Source organism: Trichosurus vulpecula, chromosome 7 (assembly GCF_011100635.1).
Source record: "Trichosurus vulpecula isolate mTriVul1 chromosome 7, mTriVul1.pri, whole genome shotgun sequence".
NCBI classification, from domain to species: domain Eukaryota; kingdom Metazoa; phylum Chordata; class Mammalia; order Diprotodontia; family Phalangeridae; genus Trichosurus; species Trichosurus vulpecula.
In genome coordinates this window covers 56,851,915-56,878,311 of record NC_050579.1, presented here as the reverse complement: position 1 = coordinate 56,878,311, position 26,397 = coordinate 56,851,915, and the positions used below count along the sequence as shown (strand labels likewise).

The window sequence follows — 26,397 nt, the reverse complement described above, 5'->3', positions numbered from 1 at the left end:
ATATAAACTTGGAAAAATACAATCATAAGAGACAGTATTTGGCAAGAAAGTATGTTTAACATTAAATTAGAAAACAGTCTCTAAATTTCACTACCAAAATTTCTTCTGAACCCAAGAGCACAAGGACCTGTAACAACATCCCATTAAAATAAAAGGGCAAGTGACCCCTAACATCTCAGGAACAGGAGAGGCAGAACTGAGGCTATTAGGGAGAGATTCAGCCAAGGCTGTAAGAGCTGTACTTATTGAAGTTAAGTTAAACTCTGTCAGCAGTTCCTCTTTCGGCAAACTTTCATAAATAGTTCAGTCCAACTGTGTGACTCCAAAGAAGCTGATTTTACGGAACCAAGTTGTTATGTAACATCACAAGCAACGAAGACAAGTACACCAGGCCAATCCAGAGCTTTAGGCCCAAACACAATGACCTTGTGTTACAGACTAGGTTTATTTCCAGTGTTAAAGTCTAAAGCTACCCTAACCTAGCATGAGGTGAATGATCCAGGCTGCCTCAAATGTATCCTGCCCTAAACAAGAAATAAAACTTTCTCTACAGAGTATAAAATGAACCAGTAAACTGTAAACAACAATGGTAAACTCTTGTATAGGGTATTTCAAGAGTTCAGAATACTCAATCTCTCTGATCACCTATTCTATTTCATGTAATACAGCACCACTGATCTTCCAGGGATGCTCTTCCTTACTTCTGTCTCCTGAACTCCTTGGCTTCCTTCAGGACAGATCAAAATCCAACTTCTGCAAGAATCCTGATGAAAAATCAGCTCCTCAAGGAGTTTACAATGTAAAGGAGGAGATAAGATGCATAGAATTAAAATGTGGTACAAGGTAGAATGTGATTAAGTGCAAAGAGTACTCCTGTTGTACAGGAGACTTGATAAAAGAACAATTACATTGATCTGAAAGGACTGATAGAAGACTTCATATAGGAATGGTCTGATTTCAACAGGCAGAGAGATGAAAGCAGCACACTTTAGGGAGCAGGAACAATTTGTCCAAATGTACAGAGGCAGTAAAGAGAGGTTATTGGGGGCAGCAAGTATTTTGGTTTGTCCAGAATTGAATTCAATTTAACAAACATATGTTAAGTGCCTACTTTGCAAAAGGCAATGGGGTATAAAAAGGCAAAACATTAAATAGTCCTTGAAATTAAAGAGCTTACTTGTACACAAATAAATGCCAAGTACAAAAGAGAGAAAGTAGGTTAGTAACTGAATGTTTCAAGAAAGTGCTCAAATAGATGGTACCACAGGTTTACTGTGTTAGAGATGGAGGTGAGGAGGAAGTACGTTCTAGACACAGAGAAATATAGAATGGCAGCAGAAATGAAATGTAACAGACATGCAAAGCATGTTTTTAGAATGGAAAGTTCATGAAAAGAAGTAAATTGAGGTAAAGCTGGAGAGGTTAAATTAGAGCCAGGCAGTAAAAATCTTTAATGTCAAAAACAAAATGGATTTTGTGTTTTATTAGATAGATAACGGGGAGTCAGAGATGACTCTGGAAAAAGATCAGGTAGTTCCCTGCTCAAAAGCTTATGACCTAGGCATGCTTCAAATTGGGAAAACTCTTTGGGCATCTGGAAGAATCAAGGACACTAATCAGGAGGCTAGACAACAGCACAGGAAAGTGATCATGACTCCTGGAATAGAGGTAGCAAGGCGAGTGGAGAAGCAGGAAACATGCCACAAATAGTGCCAAAGTTCACTGCCAAGATCAGCCCTGTTGCTGACAGAGGCCAACCCTCAAAGGCGTTAGCCAAGAAATTCTACTCCCTGCTGATATGCCATCTACTACTGCTCACTGCTCCTTTTCCTGGATTCATGCACTATGGCTCCAGGGCTCACACCTCCTCTTACTCTCCCAGTGAATCACCAGCTGCTTCCCAGCACCCCCTCCTCCCTTTCTCAGCCCCTTCTACTGATTGGTCAGTTCCTCCTGAAACTTCCATTTTAAGTAAATGCCCTGTCAGCTGTGTTGACTCCTGGGTTTCTCTTAGGGTTCCACTCCCAACTCTCCAGACTTTCTTTCTCCCATTCTTCTGGAGCCTTTTCACCCTAGAAAATGCCTTTGCCACAACTCCCTCACACTGCTTTCCTTTGACTTGAAATCCACTAAAAATTCAACTTTAAATTACACAATATGGGAACTGTGTCTAACAGTTCTGCTAAAGAGACCTGCCTTCCCTCTTATAAATGATGTTAATTTAAAACATTCTAAGCTCCAATTTTCTATGCAATCAAGCAAACTGATTAACAAGGTTAATTTATCACAAAATAAACATAAAGCAAAGCTGTTTGACATTTCAAACATTTCAAAATGTTTTGAAAAAGCTAATACATAATTAAACTTTAAGCTTAACTGAAAACTATGATTTGTTGCAATTTTATTTAAATAACCATACTTGTAGCATTTAAGACTGAGGCTCAAATTTTTCACCTTAAGTATTTTTTCTGTATTCAAAACATCTTTCTTTAAATATGTCAAAATTAGCTTTATAGTCTCCAAATTATCAAGTGAATTCGGAAAATAACAAGAGGAAAGAAAAAATGGTAAGGAATCATGAGCTTAAAAAAAATGAGAAAGAAACCTTTTAAAAGCTAGACATGAATTCAGGTACAATTCTGTCAAAGTCCTACTATAAATTTGGCTGCATCTTTTTAAAGCGCTTAAGGCAGAGAATAAGAAATAAGAAATATCATTATGCCATTAACATAAAACTGCTATTTATTTTGCTATTTAAAAAAGGATATATACATACCTAAAACCATCAACAAACACTATTTGTAATGAGGATAAGCAGAAACCTTTTCCAATTAGTGAAACAAAGATGCCCATTATCACCAATATTATTCAATACTGTATTAGAAATACTAGTAATAACAATAAGAGAAGAAAAATAAGTTGAACAGTAAGAGAAGAAAAACAAATTGAATCAAAATGGGCAATGAATGAGGTAATACAAAACTATCTCTTTTTGTAGATGATATGATGATATACTTGGAAAATTTTGGAGATTCAGCTAAAAAGTTCAAATAACAATTTTAGCAAATTACCAGGATATAAAATCACTAGCATTTCTGTATGTTGCCAACAAAACCCTGCAAGAAGAGATAATAAGAGATGCCCCATTTAAAATAACTGTAGTAGAAATATGTTTAATATGATTGTACATATATAGCCTATATCAGATTGCATGCCATCTTGAGGAAGGGGGAGGGGGGAAATTTAGAACTCAAAATCTTAAAGTGAATGTTGAAAACTGAAACTAAATACATAACTGTAGACAGTATAAAGTATCTAGGACTATACCTGCCAAGATGAACCCAGGACTACATAATCATAATTATAAAACACTTTTTATACAAATAAATTCATATTTAAATGATTGGAGAAACATTATTGTTCATGGGTGGGCATAGCCAATACAATAACAATGACAAGTCTACCTAAACTAATCTACTCATTCAAGGCTATCTCAAATTACCAAAAATTATTTTATTGTGCTAGAAAAAAATAGTAATAAAATTCATTTGGAAGAACAAAAGGTCAAAAATATCAAAGGAATTAATGAAAAATGTAAAGGGAGGAGGTTTAGTAGTAACAGACATTAAACTATATTATATATTATTAATTTTCATATTTCATATATTCACATATATGCATATGCATACACATATTATGTAATATGTAACATAATGTAATAAGTTATATATAAATATACATAAACTATATGAAGCTATATTATAGCAGATATTAAACTATATTATAAGGCAGTAATTATCAAAACCATCTGGTATTGGCTAGAAAATAGAAAGCTCAGTTAAAATAGAGTAGACATGCAATAACACAATAGTAAATCATTATAGTAATCTTGTGTTTGACAAATGTAAAGATTGAAGCTTTTCTGGTAAGAATTCACTATTTGCTTAAAAAAACTGCTGGGAAAATTGGAAAGCAGTCTGGCAGAAACTGGGCACAGACCAGTGTCTTATACCATTTACCAAGATAAGGTCAAAATGTATACATGACTTAGACATAATGTGAGATATTGTAAAAAAAAAAAAAAAATCAGAGAAACATGGAACATAATACCTATCAGACTCATGGACAGGAGAAGAATTTATGAATAAAAAAGAGATAAAGAACATTGTAAAGTGTAAAATGGATAATTTTGATTACATGAAATTAAAAAGTTTTCATACAAATGAAACACATGTAGCCAAGATTTAAGGGAAAGCAGAAACTTGGGGGGGGGATTTTTTAAATAAAGTTTCTCAGATAAAGGGTTCATATCTCAAATATATGGAGAACGTTGTCAAATTTATAAGAATATGAGTCATTCTCCAACTGATAAGTGATCAAAGGATATGAACAGGTAGTTTTTCAATGAAATCAAAACTACATATTGTCATATAAAAATATTCTAAAATCTTCTAAATCATTGTTCATTAGAGAAATGTAAATTAAAACAATTTTGAAATATCTCACACCTATATCATATTGGCTAAAATGGTAAAAGAGGAAAATGACAAAAGTTGGAGGGGATGTGGAAAAATTGAGACACGAATGTTGTGGAGCTGTGAAATGATTTGACCATTTCGGAAAGCAATTTGGAATTATGCCCAAAGTTATAAAGCCGTGTATACCCTTTGACCCAGCAATACCACTGTTAGATCTGTTTTCCAAGGTGATCAGGGAAAAAGGAAAAGAACATATATGTTCTAAAATATTTATAGCAGCTCTCTTTATGATGGCAAAGAATTAGAAATTGAGGGGATGCCCATCAATTGAGGAACAGCTAAACAAGTGGTAGTATGTGATTGTGATGGAATACTGTGTTCTAAGGAATGATGAGCAGGTTGATTTTAGGAAAACCTGAAATGACGTGCATGAAATCATGAAACAAGCAGAACCAATAGATAGTGTATACAGTAGCCACAATGTTGTCTGAAGAACAGCTGTAAACAGCTAAGTTATTCTGAGTATTATAAATGCTCAAATCTATGAAGGAAAACGCTATCTACTTCCAGAGGAATAATTGATAAATAGAAGTATGTATAGTATGGTTTTATAATCTCTCATACACACACACATATGGTGGCCTTCTCTAGAGTGAGGTGGGGAGGGAGAGAGAAAAAAAAATCAAAATAAAAAGTGCACAGCAGAGAACAAAAGAAAACAGAAGGAAGCACAGAAAAGTAGGGTAGTTTTAAAAATGATGTGTAGTATTTATTAAATATTTGTTTTTTTGAGTAACTTGTGAAATGGAGATTCACGGTTTCATATTGAATCCTTTTTTTGTGTTGTGCTATATACATGTAAATGCTTTTTTTAAAATTTAAGTTCAAAAAGAATAAAATTTTTTTAAAAGAACACATAAATAAGCAATTTGAAAAGGACAAAATTTCTAGGCTAAACCCTTTTCACAACTCATTTACAATATCCCTCTGAGATACTATTAGTATTCTAAAACCCAAAGGCTCAAGCAGATTAAAATTTAAGATTTTATCCTGCATTGTCTTTTTCCTATTAGCCTTGCTATTTAATTTATGACTGCCTCATAGTATGTAGGCTAAAAGTGATGGAAAAGGAAGTTCTTTGTCATTCCACCTTGTGGAAAAAAAAGCTTGATTTTTCCTTCCAAGATTTTTTCTAATTGTTTTCTTTTTAATGCAGTATCTGGCTCTGTATGAAAAGGTTGTAATCTACATATGGGGATTGAACTAGGCTTCTTCTAATCTCTAGTTCTACAATTCATGTGAAGAAATAAATGACTGTAAAGCCAGTCACTTCTCCGTATTTTTTTTCCCAGAAAGGAGTTACAAAAGAGCCAAAAACGCTGGAACAGTCTTCATTATGTTTTTCCCTCCTCCACCTAAGTCTAGCACAAAGACCTTTATGTGATGTTTTCCAAAGTGATAAGGATGACCTGCTTCTGAACTTAATATTAAGGTAGAAAAGACTGCAGGATCAGTAAATTTAAAAACTTGTTTCTATAATGTGGGAAATATAGCGCAAAGTTTGAGGTTCACTTGGAAACTTTTAAATCTTTTTGATAAAGTTCTACTCTAATAGAAAAGCTAGCTTTACTGGAGAGTTCCAGTTTCAAAAGTAGCTGACATAGCTGATTGTCTCTTGGCCTTTGCACTAGCTTCACAGAATCTAATACCACTCAACCCAAGTTAACTTCTAAGACCTCTCCCCATCCTAGTTGTTTTTACCCCGCTTCAAATAACAGAGTAAAAGTAAATGGTTACATATATCCGTGTAAGAAAGCAAGCACAAGTGCTGACAAAGGAAGAAATTGAGCTTTTTATCCTACTTAGCTGGCCAAAACCCGAGGGCTGCGAAAGCCACTAATATGTTTTGATCATAGTATTAATGATCAGAGACTCAAAAGTTCTAATCCCGGCTCTGCTATAATAACCTTGTGCAAACTGCTTCCTGTCTTGAAACTCACAGGGAAGCTAAATGATTATACTATGAAATGCTATTTGGAGACAACTAGAATATACTATCTAGAATGTTTAAAAATGTTTAAAATCTTTCCTTCATAAGAGGAATTTTAAATTTTTTATTAAGATCATCTATTTGCAGTTCAAAAAATCTAAATTTGTTTCACAAGTAGCAGTAAGTAGGTTTTAGTTGCTGTTATCTAAATAACCAAACTGCTCCATCAATAACTGGTGAGTGCGTTGTTACACTTTAACCTATATAATCTCAAAAGGGATTGCCTAAAAGCTACCACCAGTGAGTCCCCAGTAGCTTCCCCATTAACTTGCTAAATACCTTTAAGATCATTCTGTTTGAAACTTTGAAGTCAGATGCCCTAAGGATTATGAAGTGATTTAATGACTGAAGAATGAATGACACTTCCCCCCCCCCCACCCCCCAACCCCACCCTGCCCCAATATTTCTATTTAGGTGAGGATGAGAAAAATACATGAAATATAAAATTTGCTGTTCTGGTTAAAATAAAAAATATGAAATGTAAGCATAAATCCTATTAGTCTAGTAATAAACCCAACAATTATAAATACATTTTCACAGGATCATAGATTTAGAATTGGAAAGGATGTTAGGAGGACTTCTGGTCAAAATGACTGTTTAAATGGGAAGCAGTCCACCCAGCTCCAAAACCACCCACTGTGGACAGCCTTATCACATCTGACCACAAGAGAAGAGAAAAATGGAACAATGAGTAGATAGATCAAATGAAGGTTTCTGGAAGATGGGGAAGACACGGGCATGTTTTTGGTAATAGGGAAGCAGCCAGTTCATAGGAAGAGACTGAAGATAAGTGAGAATGGAGATAACAGAGGGGGCACAGGATCACCTGTGTATGTAGCCCATCTATCTCAGCAAGAGGAAGGGTCACCTCTTTATGTGAGATATGGGTGACAGAGGAGACAGTTGCAGAAGACATCTGGGCGATGTGACATGAGGACAGGAGAAGACTGAGTTCTCCAGGAACAGCCTCAATCTTTTCAGTAAAATATAAGGCAATGTTGTCTGCTGAGAGTGAGAGGAGACAAAGTTATGGTAAGTTGAGGAGGGAGAAAAAGGTTTGGAAGAGCCAATGTGGTGGGTGGGATAGTGAGCTCATCATTTAGAGAGGTGTAAAAGGATTGCTCTGCAGCAGTGAAGGCCCTTTTGAAGTTATATAATATAAATTGGTAGTGGATCCAGTCAGCACAGGGTTACAGAATTTTGTAACAACTGCAAACAGAAACTCAAAGGCAAAAATGGATTTCCAGAAGGACAAGATGAATACCTATAAAAATGAAGCAAGAGGTTAAAAAAAAATAAAAGCTCTGGAAGAACTGAAAAGAGAATAGCTTAGAAAAGAAAGTGGTAAAATTTATCCAAGAATGTAAACCAAAATAGATGAAAGAGAAATCAATGACATGAGACAGGAATAACAGAACATTTAAAAATCCAAAAATAGAAGAAAATTTATGATGACATATTAAAAACCACTAACTAGAAAACTGGTCAAGGAGAAATAATTTAAGAATTAAAAATGTATTTAAAAACATTATAAATAAAAGCCTAGACACTCTTGTTCAAGAAATCTAAATAAAGACTGCTCAGATCTATCAGAACTAGAGGGCAAAGTAAAGGTAGGAAGGATTCATCAGTTGCTTTCTGAAAAGCTCCAGAAACTTCAACCAAAACCCAAAACTCTCACATCAAAGAGGGGAAAATACTGCAAACATCCAAAAAGAAGTTGTTCAAATACCAAGGGACTTATAGTCAAGATCATACAAGACTTAGTAATTCAACGACAGACAAGGAGGGACCTTGGAATACAATATTCCAAAAGGCAAAAGAGCTAGGCTGACAACCAAGAGTAACTTAAATGCTGAAAAAATTGTGTATAATCCTAAAGGGAGAAAATGAACCTTTAATGGAAGAGGACCTTTCAAACATTTCTGATGAAAAGACTAGAAGCCAAGACTGAATCTTGAAGTACAAATACAAGACTTCATAGAAACTTAGAAAGGTAAATTTATCTGAGCAATTGGAAGGACCTCTATGGTGATGCAATGCTAATACTCTTTCAAATAGAGGAAAAGAACCAAGAGCCCCTTCAGAAATTCAGTATCTTCAAGAGGAATTGAGTTTTTTTTAAAGATGGGGAAAAATGAAAGGACTCTGGAATTTATCTAGCCCAAACCTCTTATTTTATAGGGGAGAAAAACTGATTCTCAGGTTAAGTGACTTGCTCAAGGTCTCAGGTTACCAGAATTTCATCTCAGATCTTGGACTCCCAAACCAGCTTTCTCTTCTCTACACTAAAACAGTTCATGATATTCAGCATTTGAAAACAGGGTTTCACAAGGTTAGTAGGGAGCTGAGAGAATTTACCTAGAAAAGGCTATACTAGTCACAATTTAGTACTGAGCTTGAACATTTGTCAATTGGAGAATAACTCTTATTCTTCTAAGTTTGATCCAGTTTCCTAGATATCTTAGAAATGAGACCTTCATCACAGAAACGTGATGCAAATATTTTTCCCCCGGATTTACTGCTTCTCTTCTAATTTTAGCTTTAGTTCTTTTTGCAAAAAGCTTTTAAATTTTATGTAATCAAAACTACCCATTTTACATCCTGTCATTGAATTGTTTGGTCATAAATTTCTTCTTTACCAATAGATCTGACAGGTAATTTCTACCATTCTTCCACTAATTTGCTTATGATGTCACTCTTTATGTCTAAATCATATACCATTTCTGACCTTATTTTGGTATACTGTGGGAGATGTTAGTCTATAATACCTAGTTTCTGCCAGACTACTTTCAAGTTTTTCCAACAGTTTTTTGTTGAATAATGAGTTCTTGCCCCCAAAACTGGGACATCTGGATTTATCAAACACTAGGTTACTGGGTTCATTTGCTTCTGTATAGTGTATATAATCTGTTCCACTAATCTGATCAACCCTCTCTATTTCTTACCCAGTACCAATTTATTTTGACAATTACAACTTTGTAGTATAGTTTGAGAGCTTAGGAGTACCTTTTTATGTTTCTCTTGACTCCTTTGTTTATATGTCGAATTTTCTACTCAGCTCTGGTCTTTTCATCAGGAATTCTTGCAAGTCCTCTATTTGGTTAAAGATCCATTTTTTCCCCCTGTAAGACTGTATCCAGTTTAGTTAGTCAAGTTATTTTGGTTTTAAGTCTAGATCCCTTGCCATCTGGAATATCATATTCCAATCTCTTCATTTCTTTATAGTGGTTACTGCTACATGTTGTGTGAGCCTGATTGTGGTTCCTCAAATACTGTAATTGTTTTTTTCTGGCAGCCTACAATCTTTTTTTCTTGACCTGGGAAGCTCTGGATTTTGACTATTATTTTTGGGAGTTTCCATTTGGGAGTCTTTTTCAGAAGGTAATCAGTAGATTCTTTCAACTCTGATCCTATGTTATCTGGGCAGTTTTCTTTTAGGATTTCATGAAATATGTAGGTTCTTTTTGTTCATGGCTTTCATGTAATACAATGACTCTAAAATTATCTTTCCTTGATCTGTTTTCTAGGTCACTTGTTTTTCCTAATAAGTTCACTTTTTTTTCCAGTCTTTTCACTTTGTTTTGCTATCTTTTTGATGTCTTGGAGTCATTAACTTCCATTTGGCCAATTCTAATTTTCAAAAAGTTACTTTCTTGATTCAAGTTTAAATTTTTTTTCTAAGCCATTATCTTTCTTCCCTAGTTCACTTCCCATTTTTGTTTCTACTGCTCTCACATGCTTTTAAAAATCAAGTTTAACTTTAAAAAAAAAACCCCACAAACCTCTTGTTTTATTAACTTTTAGAAATTCTCACTGGACTTATATCCAAGCTGCACTTTTCTTTGAGGCTATATTTGTAAATGTTTTCAAGTCATTATCTTCTGTGTGTCTGGAGCTTCATTATTGCCATAATCTCTTTATGGTGGGATTCTTTTTCAATCTGTTCATTCTTCCAGCCTACTCCTTAACTTTGGATTTCACACTAGTGCTGAGCTCTGAACACTTGCTGGGGAGGAGATGTCTGGTCTGAGCTTCTGTCCTCAAGTCCTTTTCCTGTTTTGGAGTGAGGGTGGAGAAGAGGAAGAAAAGGGGCTTGCAAACTTTCAGTGTTCTCATTTGGTGTGATCTGGAGTGAGGTCACTTCACTGCCCTCCCTGGTCTAAGCTCTGCAAGTTCCTGACCTAGGTTTGGATCTGCTTGTCCTTGGCTGGAAGTTTCAATATAGACTGCTGCTGGACTCAGGCATTATTAGCCCATTGGGAGGCTCTGCAGGTTATTTTCACTGCAGGCTTATGTGCTAGGACAAAAGATAGAACTGAGTCGCTGCTCTGCTCCTGGGATCAGAGCCACACAGGTACCGTTTGCTTCCAGAATTTGTTCTTAGCTCAGTATATCTAGCTATGGCCAACACTCCTCTCTGCTTTGCATTTGTGACCCAGAGCTGAGTAGAGGGTAAACAGAGTTCCTTTGGGATCTCTTTCTGCTCCAGTGCCCTGTCTTGGCCCACTTGGCCCACTTTTGGCTCCTGGACACTGAAATGCTCCCTACCACATGCTCCTAGCCAGTCCTTGGTCCCAGTATCTGCAGACTTCTGTCTCCTCAAGACATCCTGGGCTGGAAAAATGACTCTGACTTTTTCTTGGCCTTCCCCACCAGAATTTTGTCTGGTACAGTTTCTTTATCTTTTTTCAAGGAGTCATGTTGGGCAAGCTAGGCTATAAAGCTTCCTAGAAGGAAGAAACTCTACTTTGCTTTGGTGAGACCACATCTAAAATAATACATTTTGTTTTAGATGCTACAATTTAAAGAGAAAGATAAGTTAGAGTATATCTAAAAGGCAGTGACTGAGGCAGTGTTGAGGGGACTGGTGACATTACCTTAAGAGATCTGATGCAAAAAAAAAAAAAAAAAAAAAAGGTAGATTGTTTAGCCTCAAAAAGAAGTCTCAGGGCTATCATGATGAAGAAGGGTTAGACTTTCCTCTGAAGGCAGAATTAGAAGTGATGGACAGAATTTTAAGATAAACAAATTTTAAAAATTTGACAATTTGAGCTGTTTCAAAGTGGATTAGAGGCTGCTTTAGGACATAGTGAGTTCCAAATCACTGGGGGTCTTAAAGTAGATACTGAATGATTTCTGGGAATGTTATAGAGAAGAATTCTGTTCATGTACAGACTAGATTAGATGACCTCCATGATCTCTTCCAACTTGTTCTGTGATGGCACCTCAACTTTGTCCCAGGAATCTTGTTCTTCTGTATTCCTTTTATGATTTTTTTTTTTGCCCAAAGGGCACATAGAAAATTCTTAATGTTTATCGATGAGTTGCTTCCTAGACCCTCTGCACAGTATATCCTGGATAGTTTATGTCCAGTTCTTTGTCTCCATGATCAAGTCCTTTTCTGGGATTTTAATCACTTTACTATTTTATCCTTTTGCTTCTCTTTTGTCAAAACTTACCTTTTACTCTCCCCGCCCCCGACCTGGTCCCCTAAATGCCATAAGATACTTCCAATACTTTACAAGTGAGTACATCATCAACTAAGGAAAGCTCTGAATTGAAATTCCTGAAGAGGCAGAATACCTGAGAAATGATGTGCATACAAACATTGATCCTGTACCCTAGATAAATAGATAGGATTTCCCTGATACCTAGTTTGAAGTCAATTCATCACTTAATAAAAAAGGTAGGGCTACTTCACCAATACTAAGGAGAACCCAGTCCAATCAACCATTCAAGCTGTTGGAAAATGAGAAAGGAAATACTTGATCTCTCCCATCCTCCTCCTCTTCCAACAGTATTCCACAAGCAACTGTGATGTGCTCAAAAGATACAATTTCAAAACTAAAGAATGATTACCTACTATTGTATTTACTGCTGACTTGGCCTAGGTTAGGTATATATATCTAGACACATCCACTTAATTTACTAGCCTATTTTCTTAAAACAGACACGATGATATTGTTCCTCTGTGTATTAAAGTGCTCTGGTTAAAGAAAAAAGCAGTTGGCATGTTGGTGGCCTAGCTACATGTATAAGAATGCACTGACATCCAACCCTCTACTCTCCTTACATGAAAATTAACCAATCCAAATTTCTTAACATTGTTCTTTTCCAGGATCTTGGGAGCAAAGCAGACTATCAACCATAAAGTACTTTAATAAACCTGAGCTATTTTTAGTCATTTCAGTGAAGATAATAATCTGGCCATCAGAATAAGAGCTGCTAATCTTTTATGGTGGGAGAGAAGGGGAGGGGAGGGGTTCAACTAGCATATAGTAGATGCCAAATAAATTCTTGTTGATTGCTAGAAAACCCTGTTAGTCAACAGATGTTTCAATGACAGGTACTAGAGAATCACAGGTTCTCATTCTTTATTTTACTGCCTCGTCCTTCCCCTGTACCAACATCAATGTAGTTTCTGTCAGAGACAAGAATAAAATATGCATAAATTGGTGAGGTAAACAGCCACACGATTAGTTTATACTTTTTCTTCAAAAAAATTTCTGTGAACTCTTTGCCACTTTTCAAAATGAGTCATACAGATTTCCATTTACTTTTTCAACTCTGATAATGAAAAAACTTGAACAAAAAAATCATATGACCTTTAATTAGGTAACTTGAAACTAAATTTATGAGATTCCATGGAAAAAAAATTAAATATATTTAAAAACTCTTATCTAGAAGAAAGTTATTCAGGCTTTCATTTCAGTTTGTTAAAAGATTTTTTTTTCTTAACTTCCCCAGCCAGATCAGTAGGTAAAACATAAGAACAAAGTATGGCAATGTTACTAACTACAAGGTTCTAGCTCCAAGCCAGTAAAAAATACTTCAGCGTTTTAGGTATAGAACTCACTATTCAAGGGCATAGAAGATACTGTGAACCAATCTGCCATTTTCCATTACTACCAGATTTCAAGTATTGTCTGAGTGATATTGCTGGCATTCATGATCTAAGATACTGGTTACCTAAGTACAGAAACGCTCACTGCCAATAAGTTTTGTCACTAGTTTTGATTTATTTAACCACAATGAACCCATGAAACAGTTTAAATAGTGGTAACCAGCAAATTACTATGAGAAAAAAATTTTAAATCACTAATAATTCTATAAACTCCAAAGAATTATCATCTGTATAATCTCCAGGAAGCCATAACCTTCTAATATAAAGTATATCCTGTATATTCGGCACAGAAAAAGTGTCCCTTAATGGTCCTCTCACTTCACCCTATAATGACTAAGTGGCACAGCAGAAAGAGGGGTAAACCTGGAGTCTTGAATCCTGCCTTAGACATTTACTCTCTGTGTAACTCTGTGCCTGTCAGCTTCACTTGCCTCGAAAATGAGGACGCCACCAAGCACTACTCCACCAGGATGTCATGAGACTCACCTGAGATCAAAGTGACAAAGGAACCTTAGCTATCATTATCATGTTCACTCTTCCCACTCTTTACCATAATTTAAACACAAACTGAAGGTAACCCATTAAAAACTCATAAACCTTACAATTCCAAAGGACAAAATCAATACAAAATTGCAAGTTCTTTATTAGTTCAGTAAAAGAAAAAAGTATAGTAATATATGAACTGATTTCTATACTAGACAAAGTCAAAGAATATGAAGATTTTAGAAAAATTAAAACTAATGTCAACCAGGAAAAAAGACCCTAAAGCCACCAAAAATTTCGTTTGTTTAAATTGTAAGTTAGAAATTGACTGAGAAAGAGAATTCACGCAAAGTCCTAAAACCCTCTTTAAATGATGCTGCAGAGTATTTGGGTGAAATCTCAGTGTGGGAAGAGGCGAATTCTACACACTACCTGGACAAAAAGAAGAGAAAAATGAGAAATTCAAGAAACAGATTACAAGCCTGACACAGAGGCATGATACAGTAGTAGTGGGAAATCTGAATTATCTACCAGCTGGAATTATCCACATCAAAAGCAAAGCAGGGAATAATATCTCGACTTGCTTTAAAGATAATTTCGTCCTTCAAAATATCAGAGTAATCAACAAGAGGAAATTTTATTCTGGATTTGATGTTCATGAACAGATACCTGGCTGCTGGGGGAAGTGACCACTGCTTCCCTAGAGTCTGTAACAGAGGAGAAGAAAGTTAGGTGTAGTATGTCATAAACTCTAGATTTTAGGAAAGCTAACTTCAGAGGGTTCAGAGGAAGAACAGGTAGAAACAGAACAAAATTCCACAGGGAGAAGTTAGCCAGAAATTGTGGGAATTTCAAGAATGAAATTCTGAAGACACAAGAGGAAATAATTCCAATAAGAAAAATGGGAGTTATTTGAAGAGTCCAATGTAGATGCACAGGGAACTCAACAGTCAATTTAGATTTACAAAGAAATATGCAGAAAATGGAGGCAAGGCCAGGTAATAAGAGTATGAATATAAAAGTGTGGCATGGTTTTATAAAAATACTATTGGGATGAGTAAAACTAAAATAACAAGATGTTCTCTGTGTGTTTTAGCTATAACGAAGGAAAAATGAAGCCCACAGAAGAGATTCTTTGCACCTAACGTCAGTAGACATCTGACTTGCTTGCATAGAGAAATGGCTGCCATTGCCAACAAGTTAGAACATAAATTCATTTCTAAAATCTTACAAAGGATGACAGACAATTAAAAGCAACGTCGGTACGGTGGATAGAGTGCTGGGCCTGGACTCAGGAAAACCTAAGTTTAAATCCACCTCAGACGCTAGGTATGTGACACTGGCCAAGTCACTTAACCCTGTTTTCCTCATCTGTAAAATGAGCTGAAGAAGGATATGGCAAACCACTCCAGTATCTTTGCCAAGAAACCCCCAAGGCATCATCACAAAGAGTCAGGCACAACCGAAAGTGACTAAACAAACATCACTATCTTATAAAGCAGAGAAGTGATTCAATGTAAGACCAGTCTAAAGAAAGCATGGCAAGATATTCAAACACACAAAGTCATCTCAAGGGTATTCAAGGATAAAAACTAGAAAAGGACAAGAATAGAAGACAAATGGAAAAGAATACTAGAACCACATATAGTGAAGAGGAGTTTGGATGAAAAGCAGCGGCCTACAAAGATTCTTGAGAATTGCTGGCAGGAACAGTCTCAGTGTGTGATCTCCATTCCCAGCAGCGGGCAGTACACAGGTGTGGTTGGGGAAAGAATCCATGTTCTAGTTCAAAATGCGAGACAAAGCCAGTATGACACCGATGGAAGACTTGCCCTATTACGTATAGGAGGAGGGAAGTAGGTATTTCCTAAGTTGCCTAATAAGGAGTGGGGAAATATGGAGTAGGAAGTAGAGGAATTAACCAATCTAGCAACAGACTGAAAAGGGTTATTAGCCTTGGCCTACCTGAATGCGGGGAGGCTGGGGCCATACCGGTCAGACCAACCTTCACACTGGCCAACACCACCCCATGTGGACCCCAACATCACAGGCAATCCCTAAAAAGTAGAAATAGCACTAAAAAAAAAATGCAGGAAAAGCAGCTAGGTTTGGATCAGACAGAAACAGAGGACATCTGTGCTGAAGGCAATAAAACGGTGAGGTCATTGAGGGACCAAGTTATAAGACAGATAAAGGAGGAGATGATGCCAAAGGCATGGAGGAAAATTCTCTAAGTAACTGTTACCCCAAAAAAGGACAGCTGAAAAATCATCAACAACCACTAACCTGACTGTTCTCTTTTCTATACAAAATATTTATCTAATCAATCACTAAGAATATTCTAAAAAATGAAGTAATACTAGGGAACAAACAGGTTTTCATGTACAAAATTCAACAACGGATCATGTTTTTAACACCCCGCCCCCCACAAGTGACTGAAAGGTACGGAAACCATAAGATTCCACTATGTTTACCATTTGTCCAGCTGGCATGTTAACAGATTTGTGCTGGTCACAAAGACTCACCACTGTGATAGACGAGAGATCTAACCCATTCCAGGTCAAGGAGGGATTCCCCATTGATGGAGAGGTCCTCCAAATGCTACCTTTTTTCAGATGATGTCGTACAGATACCACAAAATCTCCTAGAAGAGATGTATCATAACCCAAAGGAATTTGACTTGTCCATCCACCCAGAAAAGACCAAATGGATGAAGAGTATCTATTGACCAGATTTTATTATGCATTTAAATGTACACCCAATAAAGTAGGGGTTCTTAACTTGTGGTCTAATTAAAAACTATAATTCATTGTAATTAATTTTCTTTGTAATCGTATTCACTTTATTCTACGCATTTAAAAACATTTTCATGAGAAAAGGGTCCAAGGGCTTCACCAACTGTCAAAGGGGTCTATGAAACAAAAAAGCTTAAGAAGGACATTGAGAAGTTAGTGTCCAGGAAGGCAACCTTACTGTTCCTTAAGAGCCTTCAGTCCATGCGTGTACAGTACTGCTGAAACTGGGCATGTTTAATCTAATGAACACTTATTAGAGATATGCTAGCTGTCTGAAATATAGGAAGCCCTATCATGCAGACAACTGATGGGTCTGGTTCTATCTAGCCCCAGAGGGCAGAGCCAGGAGCAATGCGTGGAAGCTACAACTTGGCTTATAAAAATTTCCTAACAATAAGAGCCATTATAAAGTGGAAGAGGCTGCCTTGAGTGATGGGTTACTCCTCATTAAAGCTATGCATACTGAGGCTGGATTACCATGTGCTCTGTATGTTATGGTAGGCATTCCTCTGTGGTAATGGAGTGGAACAGATGACCTCTGAGGCTCCCTCCAATTCTGTGATGTGAAAGCATTTCAGCTTTAGATGGTAGCAATGTTCACTGAACACTGAGGCTCAGGGAAAAAGAAATCTCTGTCCTAATATATAAGGCCAACTTGTGATTATTCAAGACTCATTTTTATAGAGAGTCAATTAAAAGCTATTATTAGCTCAACTAAAGGGTCTCAACTTAAAAAAGGCTGCGTTCTAAAAACTCATTTGTAAATTGGTTATTTGGAATTCTGATTGCCTTTTCCTCTACAGAAATGTTATATAACTCTAGGCCCCTAAGCCAGCCCACAAACTGAAATCCTGTATATTTGCAAGAGAAAAGACTAAATATTTCAATACTACCAATCAAAACAGAAAAACAATAAAATTGAATGAGAAATAGAAATAGTTTGTCTTCCACGCTGTTTGAATTAAAATGAAAAGATGAGGAGGTAGATGAGCACTTGCAAAGTTTCCGAAGGGCATTTCTAGTTATTTCCAAGGGTTTTAGAAGATGACGGAACTGATTATGTTGATTTGCACTTCAGTAGTTACAGTGTTCCTTTTCTTTTCTTTTTAAAAATATTTTATTTTCCCCCAGTTATGTGTAAAGACAATTTTTAATATTCATTCTTTAAAAAATTTGAGTTCCAAATTTTCTCTTCCTCACTTCCTCTCTCCCTGAGACAGTAAGCAATTTGTTACAGGTTATACATGTTCAATCATGCAAAACATAACACCCATTCCTTTTCTTTCATAAACTTTATTAGAACAACTTTTTGCTCAAAAACAAAAGGGGAAAGGGCAATAGATTTTTTACCTTCCAGTAACTGGGTAAGAAATTTGAAGAGCAGGAAAGAAAATTCAACAGGACACAGGTGTACATAAACAAATTCCAATTTAGACAGTCTGTGAATTGTAAACAATGAAAAGGAAAAGGGGTGAAGAGGACATGTTTACTGACTACATGATTCCCCCCAAACGTGAAGATACGTTGGGCCAGATACGCTGGTCTACAGGTGACACTACTGACTGGCTCCCATCCCATCACTGCTCAAACCTTCCTTCTGAGAAGAGAGCCTTATTATTTATTAAGGCTAATTGCTTTTCACCTGTGTCCTTAATCTCATTCCAGCAGGCATCCCTTCTCCCATCTCCAACTTCTCTCCCATCACAGGTTCATTCTCATCTACTTGTAAACATGCTCAGGTATCCTCAATCCTAAAAAGGAGGGCAGGCAAACAAAAGAGTGGGAGTGAATCCAAGGAAAATCTTATTGACAATCTTTAGGATAAATCCTTCTTCCTAGTTCTGACTTCTCTACTGAGCCACAGACCTACATCTCTTAACACTCTATAGGATACTAGACCTCTCACTTAAACCTGAAATGCAACAAATTCAATACCTAACTCATCTTTCGCCCTAAACCTGCTCCCTTTTCAGATTTAACTAATTTTTATCTCTGATACTACCATCCATTTAGTTTCCAAGTTTTAATCTTTGGAATGTATCTTGGCTATTCCCTCTCCCATACAATTAGTTACCAAATGCTTTTCCATCTTGGTATCAATCTCTTGCATTCCTCTCCTCTAGTCCCAGTACCTCTACTTTAGGTTAGACTCATATTATCACCTACTTAGACTCTACATTAATCTTCTTACAGGTCCTCTTACCTCCAGTCTATTCTTCATACCACTGACAGACTCATCTTCCTTACGTATAGAACGTCACTTTTTTCAAAATCTGATTCAAAGAGTAAACCCACCAAAAAACATCTTCCCTAATACCATTAAACTTGAATCATGCCTTTGTTCTATATTAAGAGACTTGGGCTCCAACTCCTGGTTCAGCTATAAATTGTCTGTGTGAATTTAAGTCACCTAGCCGCCACTTTCATCTGTAAAATCAAAGTACCGCACTACTTGGTGATCTTTCACGTTTCTCCCTGTTATGACATTCTATTCTTCTTTATTCTACTAGAAATTAGAATCCTGAGACAGGTGTGTAGAATAAAGGTAAACCGAAATCCCTCCATGCCTTCCCACTGTATATTTTTGGCCAACATCTTTCCACACATCTGCCATAATTTACCCAGTGCACTTAAGGCCTGATCAAGGATACCAATCTTCCCACTCAGAAGGTCCCTCTTATCTCCCCTCAGCATGTAAGCATTCTACTTCCTCTTCCAATTAGGAACATCCTTGATATTTTTTATGCTACTTCTTGTACAAGGGTTACAGTTGTATATGACAGAGCTTATACCTACCATGTGTCTCTTCAATTCCCTCTGGAATATGATTTTAATTCTTCTGAGAAAATGGCACTCCATGTTTTGAAGTCATACAGTATTACCAGGAGAATGCTGGTGTCAACAAGATGGCTTCTGCAACAGGGTCAGCTTAAAGACCTATGCAGTTTTCTAACTGCGATCCAGCCTGAGTTCCTCTTCTTCCGCAATTCTGGGCCTACATCACTATCACCAATGCTTGTCCAAGAGAGAGCTACACACACACACATATGTATGTGCACGTATACATATGTCTATGGTGTTGGACTAAGTATTTCAAAATATGGTTTTAATCGCATTTGTTACCTATGTGTTGTCCCAAGTAACTAAATTTTAAATCCCCAAAAGACAACTGCTATTTTTTCCAGCTTACTGCTATGTATATTCAAATTCAACAACAAATTTTTAAAAATTAAACACCTACTCTACTCAAAGTACTGGTAAAGATACAGACAAATGAGAAAGTAATTCCTTGTTCTTAAGCATACAAACTAGCAAATAACTCACATTTAAGCATTCCCAAGGTTTATAAAGGCCTTCTCTCGCAACAATCCTGGCAGGTAGGCCATACAATTATTATGACTCCCATTTTATAGAAGGGGGAAATTGAGGCTCTAAAACATTAAATGGCTTGAGCATGGTCACAAATCATTTGTGACCCAATGCAAGCCTCCAGACTACAAATTCAGCCCTTTGTCTACTACGTGGCACACCCCATTGCTTCTCCGAAAGTAAAATGGGTACAGGAAACTGAAAGCTAGAAAATAAGAGCATAACCTCAAAAAATTCTAGGAAGATCTGAAGCCTGGCAGTGGTGAAGAGAAATTTTTTCCTTTAAAGGAGAAAACTAAAAAAAAAATTAGTTGATGCTTTTTGAAAAGCACTGTTTTACATTTACCACGTAATCTTGTTAGTGTTGGCACACAAAAATGTATTGTGTATTACTTGCATTGCTTGCAATATCTTAAATTTCTGGTATGCTAAATTGAAATTTATAGTTTGCAAAATAAGCACAGATATATGCAACTATAAAGGTGGTGAAAATTTTAGGAATCCTATTTTTTACCAAATTATAAATAAAACATGAACAGAAGAAACCATCAATATTATAAGGGAAATTTTATTTTCTGGAATTCCATTAGTGTCAAAAAGATAGAGAAAGTACTTTGGGGAATAAAGCTGAGGGGGAAAAAAATCAACTAGAACTTGTCACATGAACTTTTGTCTCATTTTCTGATTTATTATGAATAATTTCTGCTTATGATGTGTTTTTGTCATCCTTTTAGAATTCTGAAAACTGAAGGCCTGCCTGGATTGAACTAAATTTCTCTACCCCTTCACTTACATTGCTATGTTTCTAAAGACATCATTTATTTCATGCGCTGTAGATAAAGGCAAATGAAACAAGTCAGAGGCTGTATGTGTTACAAGACACATGCGGCAGAACCCCAGACTTGATCCCTGAAACATCTGAGGATAGCCTTTATTTTACAACATTTCAATGTACCTTCTCTACCTCACTTTCTATGTATGGTGCTTATTGTGTAATCCAGTCAAATTCAGTACTCAGTACTATCAATTGTATGAGATAATAAGCAAAGCTGAAAGAAGGTGAGGGCTGGGAGGCCTGTTTCTAGTCTCCTTTCCAGCTTTCTTGAATCCAACTTACCCTACTGGCCTTATTATATATTACTGCCCTTCACATGCTCTACAATCCAATCTGAGCAAAGGCGGCACTGGTTACTTCCTTTTGTGCAAATGGAAGAGGAATTACATCTTATTCTTATATTTAGGAGTTGTATTATACTGCTTGTTTGCTGCGGAAAGGAATTCTAATGATCTGTTGTATTTGTCTATTTCTCCCAAGTCAGTCATCCTATTGGGTAATTTCAGAAATGAGTATATATTTTAAGGGTTTCATTCATCAGCCTAAGAAAAAATAGTTAATTCTAAATTTTCCAATACCCTCCTCCCCCAGTATCCAATTGGGGAGTGGGGACGGCAGCAGGCCTTTTCCTTCCAATTTTTTCCTGGTTTTATTGTTTTGGTCTTTGGAGTTCTAGCTGTACACACTGATAGTTGCTCAACAAATGAAACTGTAAATTTCAACTGTCACTCTTATTTCTGACTCCCATTACCAGTTGATCAGCAAGAATTAAGTGCTTTTTTAAATACCATGTAAAAACAGTGATTAATAAAACCAGACTTACAGTGAGTAATAACATACTAACAGACTGCTTTACCATTTTCCTGGCACAAATCATTATTTTGGGCAAGTAGTAATGTGCAAAGTTAGTTTTAGAACGCATTCTTTGGCAGGGTGCGGTGGCACAAGCCTATAATTCTTGCTACTGGGGAAGCTAAGGATCACCTGAGCTCAAGGAGGGCTAAAGCTGATCCAGTGACCATACTATGGTGGTTCCAGGTGCAGGGGGCCACCAGCTGGCCATGGAGGGGTAAATCAGCCCAGATCAACAAGACAAAGATTCCACGTTCATGAGCAGTGGAATCAAACCCATGATGAGCTGTTCTATTTCCAGCCAGGGTAAGACTGGGATACCAAGTTTCATGATAAATAAAACACACACACACACACACACACACGCATGCATGCACGCATTCTTTGATATTATGAGGCACTAAATATAGAGCCCTACATAAATAGTATAAATGTATTTCTCATTTTAAAAAGCTAACAACAGAACAACCTAGATTTTGCCAACATTATCAATAAAAATCAGTATGTGCTTTCTTTACTGAACTGTACCCAGAAATTTAGACAAACTATCATTTAATTTTTTCGGAATCCTAAAAAAAAAGCCTGTTGCATTTTCTTTCCCTCTGAGTAGTTTTCCAGGGAACAAAGATAAACACAGACACCAATATCACAGAACCACAACTGATTGAAACAAAGGCACTCAACTCTAGAAAAGTACATTGGGGTGCTTACCCTTCACCTGCACAAAGAATATTTCTTTTCTTCTTGGGTTGCTTATAAATAAAACCAATAATATGTAATCTATTGCTTTACCAAGTAAATTTTACCTAAAAGGGCCTTCTTTAGGAAAGAAGTTTAGAGCTTTATTTTGACTAACTTGTGGGAATAAATACACACAAAATCTGAAGGAGAATGCCTGGCTTCTATTAATGCTGACACACTCTTTCTCCTACCAGATAAACAATTATGATTTCTTCACTTCAGAGCTTTGGGAGGCCCATGCTTTCACTGGCATGGGTACTTACTACTCTCCTCTTCCCATGCAGATTAAAAGCCCTCCACAGTAATCATCTTTCACAAGTTTCTGTGGCCAAAAAATTCACGGGGGGGTGGAGAAGTCTTTTGGTGACAAACGTTTCCCAACAGCCAAGATGGTCCTCAAAGGACAGATACACCATTAGTCACCAGACCTGTACTTTCTAGTACAGCCTTTCCAGTCAGAGCCACCTTCATTCCTCTGACAAAGGTTCAGAGTATTTTTCATATCATTTGGTTTTAAAAGTCAGATTCATAATCTACCAAGTAAATCAAAGACCAATGAATATTTGCTTAAGAAACCTGTACTACTCCCCTATGACACAGCAAGTCAGTCTTGTGTGTTGCATCATAGCCTGGGGCTAACTTCATAAGGACAAGAGAACAAGGCGGAAGGAGCTAGAAAAGCTGGATGGATTTTAGTGTAGAAAAGGGAGTAAGGTAAAATACTGGCTGTTAAATTTTGCCTCTAATGATAATTAGAAATGCTAGGGTGTCACAGTTTGCAAAGGATCAAGGCTACTTTCAAAAATGCTCCAGAAAAGGATCCATCTTCAGTCCCCTGTAATGCTTATGCTTCTAGGACCCTAGAGGCCTGCAAAAGGTAGTCAAAAAAAACTCAATGATTAAAGAAAAAAAGACCTACCCCATCCCTACATTTTGCATATCCTCTAAAAGTATTTCAGGCTTTCAAAGACCAAGTGACTTGGAATGTTCACATATTCAAAACAGTTTAAACTCAAGGATTTTAAGGGAACTATCACACTAAGTTGGCACATTCAAACACTTTTCTGGGAGCTCACAGGGAGAGAGCTCTGCATACTAAAGGCAGGTAATATTTTCTGAATGAACATGCTTAGTAACGTCATTAAGACCTAGTAAGAAAGGAAATTTTAAATATAAGTCAGGGATAGGATCTACTTTCTCATATGTAAAATCAAGGATTTGGTCTCAATTTACCCTAATGTCTTTTCCAGATGGAGAAATTCCATGATGATTCTGATTAATATGATAAAAAGAAATGGATATTGCTACCAACAAGGAGCTTGTGTTTAAAATATATACTTATGTAATAGACTTTAAAATTAGCACAGCACCTTAATTTTCCCATCTGAGCCCCACAAATCCTGGCAGTGGCTACTACAAGCATTATCAACTCTACTGTAAGATGAGGAAACAGTCAAGTAAGGCCACCCCCAGGCACCTAGTAATGGGCAGTGTCAGAATCTGAATCCATCTCTTCCTAATTCGGAGTCCAGCACCCTATCCACTGTGCCTTTTAAAGGTAATTAAGTTTATCTTCACATGTTGTCAGGACATTTTAAATCTTCCTTCAGGCTCTTTGAGGAGAGTGCTGGAGACAGGCTAATTATAGCAAAACTTTAAGTAACTAGACTTTGAAACCTTATCAATCTACTTGAAGGCAGGTAAAGTTATATATACACCTCAAACTGAGCTTGGGTGGATGGGCAGGTCCCCCTCACAGGCCTTATATTAGCTATCCCCGAGTAAAATACAGAATTTAGAGAGTCCACGCCGCTATTACTAAATTGCAGCAACTTTCTGGAGCTTGACTCCAAACACCATCACTCCAAAAGGGTGCTATTTAACGTGGTATTATTCCTAAAGCATAAACAATTCTGAACAAAAGGCCACTGCGGCTTTTGGAAATGGTAATTAAGAGTGGTGGAACTAAGCACAGAATTGTCTCCCAAACAAAGGAAAGAATTCACAAAGATTTCCTTTGCACTAGCAAACACTATCAACTGGCAGTTTAGGTAAACTGAACAGCAATAAGAGCTCCCCTAACTGTTAAACCCAACTTCAGAGGCAAATACCCCATCTCCCTACTAGGGCAGTAACAAGCTGCAACGTCCAACAGCTACAATTTCAATGGAGGGAAGGGGTCCTATCAAGTCCTGGTGCAGCCGGGGCCCCTTTAAATCGGCGCGTGTATTTAGAAGTTAGAATCACGCAAAACACGGCAACTTAAAGAAGCTGGGTCGTACTGCGGATAAAGCGCGGGGCCTGGCCTCCGGTAGTAGCTGTGTGACCCTGGGCAAGTCCCTTCACCCCGTTTGCCTCAGTTTCCTCATCTGTAAAACGAGCTGGAGAAGCAACGGCAGCATCTCTGCCCAAACGGGGCCACGAGAAGGCCAGCCACGGTAACTGAAAAAGAAACAAGCGGCGCCAACTGCAACAACGCAACCGCGCCGTCTGACTCGCACTAAACGGGACCCGGTTGTACCCGTGCAGAGATTGTAAACTCCATCGGATTCCGCGCAGGAACTTGAACATTCATTCCCAGGACGGCTCCGTAGTAGCGTTCCCGTGACGCGCAAAGAGGTCTACCTCCCGTGTATCTTGAAGAGTTCAAATCTTACCCGAGTGACCGTGGAAAAGCCGCTTCACTCCCACGGGTCTCAGTTTCCTCGGGCGTCAAGGGGGCCCATGCGGTGCCTCCCAGCTCTTCTTAGCCCGGTGCCCACGAGGCGGAATGACAAAAGGCCCCCGGTGGGCATCCGGCCTGTATCGGCCCGCCTGGGTCCCGGGCAAAGCCTCGCTGCCAACGCTGGGCCGGGGAATGCCCGGAGCCCAGAGCGGGCGCCACGTGGGGAAGGCCCGCGCGGGGTTAGCCCCCAATTCTGGCCGGAGGGCATTGGGGTAATGAGCGCCTTCCCGCCTGGACAGCGGCACCCATTTCCAAGCCTCTTTCTCTTTTTCCGGGGTGGGGGAGCATTGACTTCTCCACGGCCTCAGAGCCCCTCGCAGCTCCACAGGTGCCCGTCCAGCCCCATCCCCACGCCGGGCAAAGCCCCTTTGTGTGCGCGGGCGGGCGGGCACCATCGCATTTCCCTTCTTCCCTCCCGCCCCCCGAGAGCAGGATGCTCGGCTCCTCACCACCACCCCCCCCTCCGCGCCGCCCCCAGGCGCCCCAGGCGCTCCAGGCTCTGAGCACAGCCGAGCCGAGACGCGCGCGCACCGAACGGAGGAACGCTCTGCAGGCGGCCGTTACCCGACTAACCGTTATGTGCGCGGATCCGGAGGGGGCGCGGGCGTGCGTGTGTGTGTGTGTGTAAGAGAGAGAGAGAGATGGGAGGGCTCGCGCTGCGCTGGGCCCCGGCCCCAGGCTTCGGGGTCGGCTCACGTCACTCGCTCGCTGGCTCCCGCCCCCCACAGCAGAGGCGGCTGCAGTCCCCCGAGCCCCCGGCTCTCTGACCACCCCGAAGCGCCCGCTCAGCTCTGCCTGCCCAAGTGCTTCCCCGCCAGCCTTATAATGTGCCCGGGGGCGGGAGCGTGTGCGCAGGGGGCGGAGCTTCCTCGACGCCCCGCCCTCCGCCCCCCCACCTCCGCACCCCCGCCCAGACCGGCTCACACGTCCACACACACACGCTCACACGCGTTTCCCCACGGCCCAGCCACGTGATCCCCGCTGGGACGCTCGTCGCCCCTCCCCCCCCACGCGCGGGGCCTTCTCCGCGGAGGAAAGACGTGAGACGAAGGACCCAGGGGAGAAAGCCCCAGCTCCCGAGCAGCCTCCGTCGGGGATCTCCTCGGGCGTTCTTGCTTCACCTCCGAACGCCTCCCCTTCCCCCAGCTTGAAGTCGCGTAAT

The 26,397-nt window shown here is 38.6% G+C and overlaps 1 protein-coding gene across 2 annotated transcripts in view; it reads right to left on the bottom strand.

The window, feature by feature from the left end:
* SLC16A1 (solute carrier family 16 member 1) overlaps positions 1-26,036 on the bottom strand; it is a 37,910-nt gene extending 11,874 nt beyond the window's left edge. The window contains exons 1-2 of one of the 2 annotated variants that reach the window (XM_036768030.1): positions 25,809-25,955; positions 24,793-24,952 (exon numbers count right to left, since the gene is read on the bottom strand). The gene's annotated coding sequence lies outside the window, so the exon portion shown is untranslated. Of the gene's footprint in view, positions 1-24,792; positions 24,953-25,808 lie in introns of both variants that reach the window. The other variant, XM_036768029.1, reaches the window with a different exon arrangement.
* Positions 26,037-26,397: the final 361 nt, after the last annotated feature.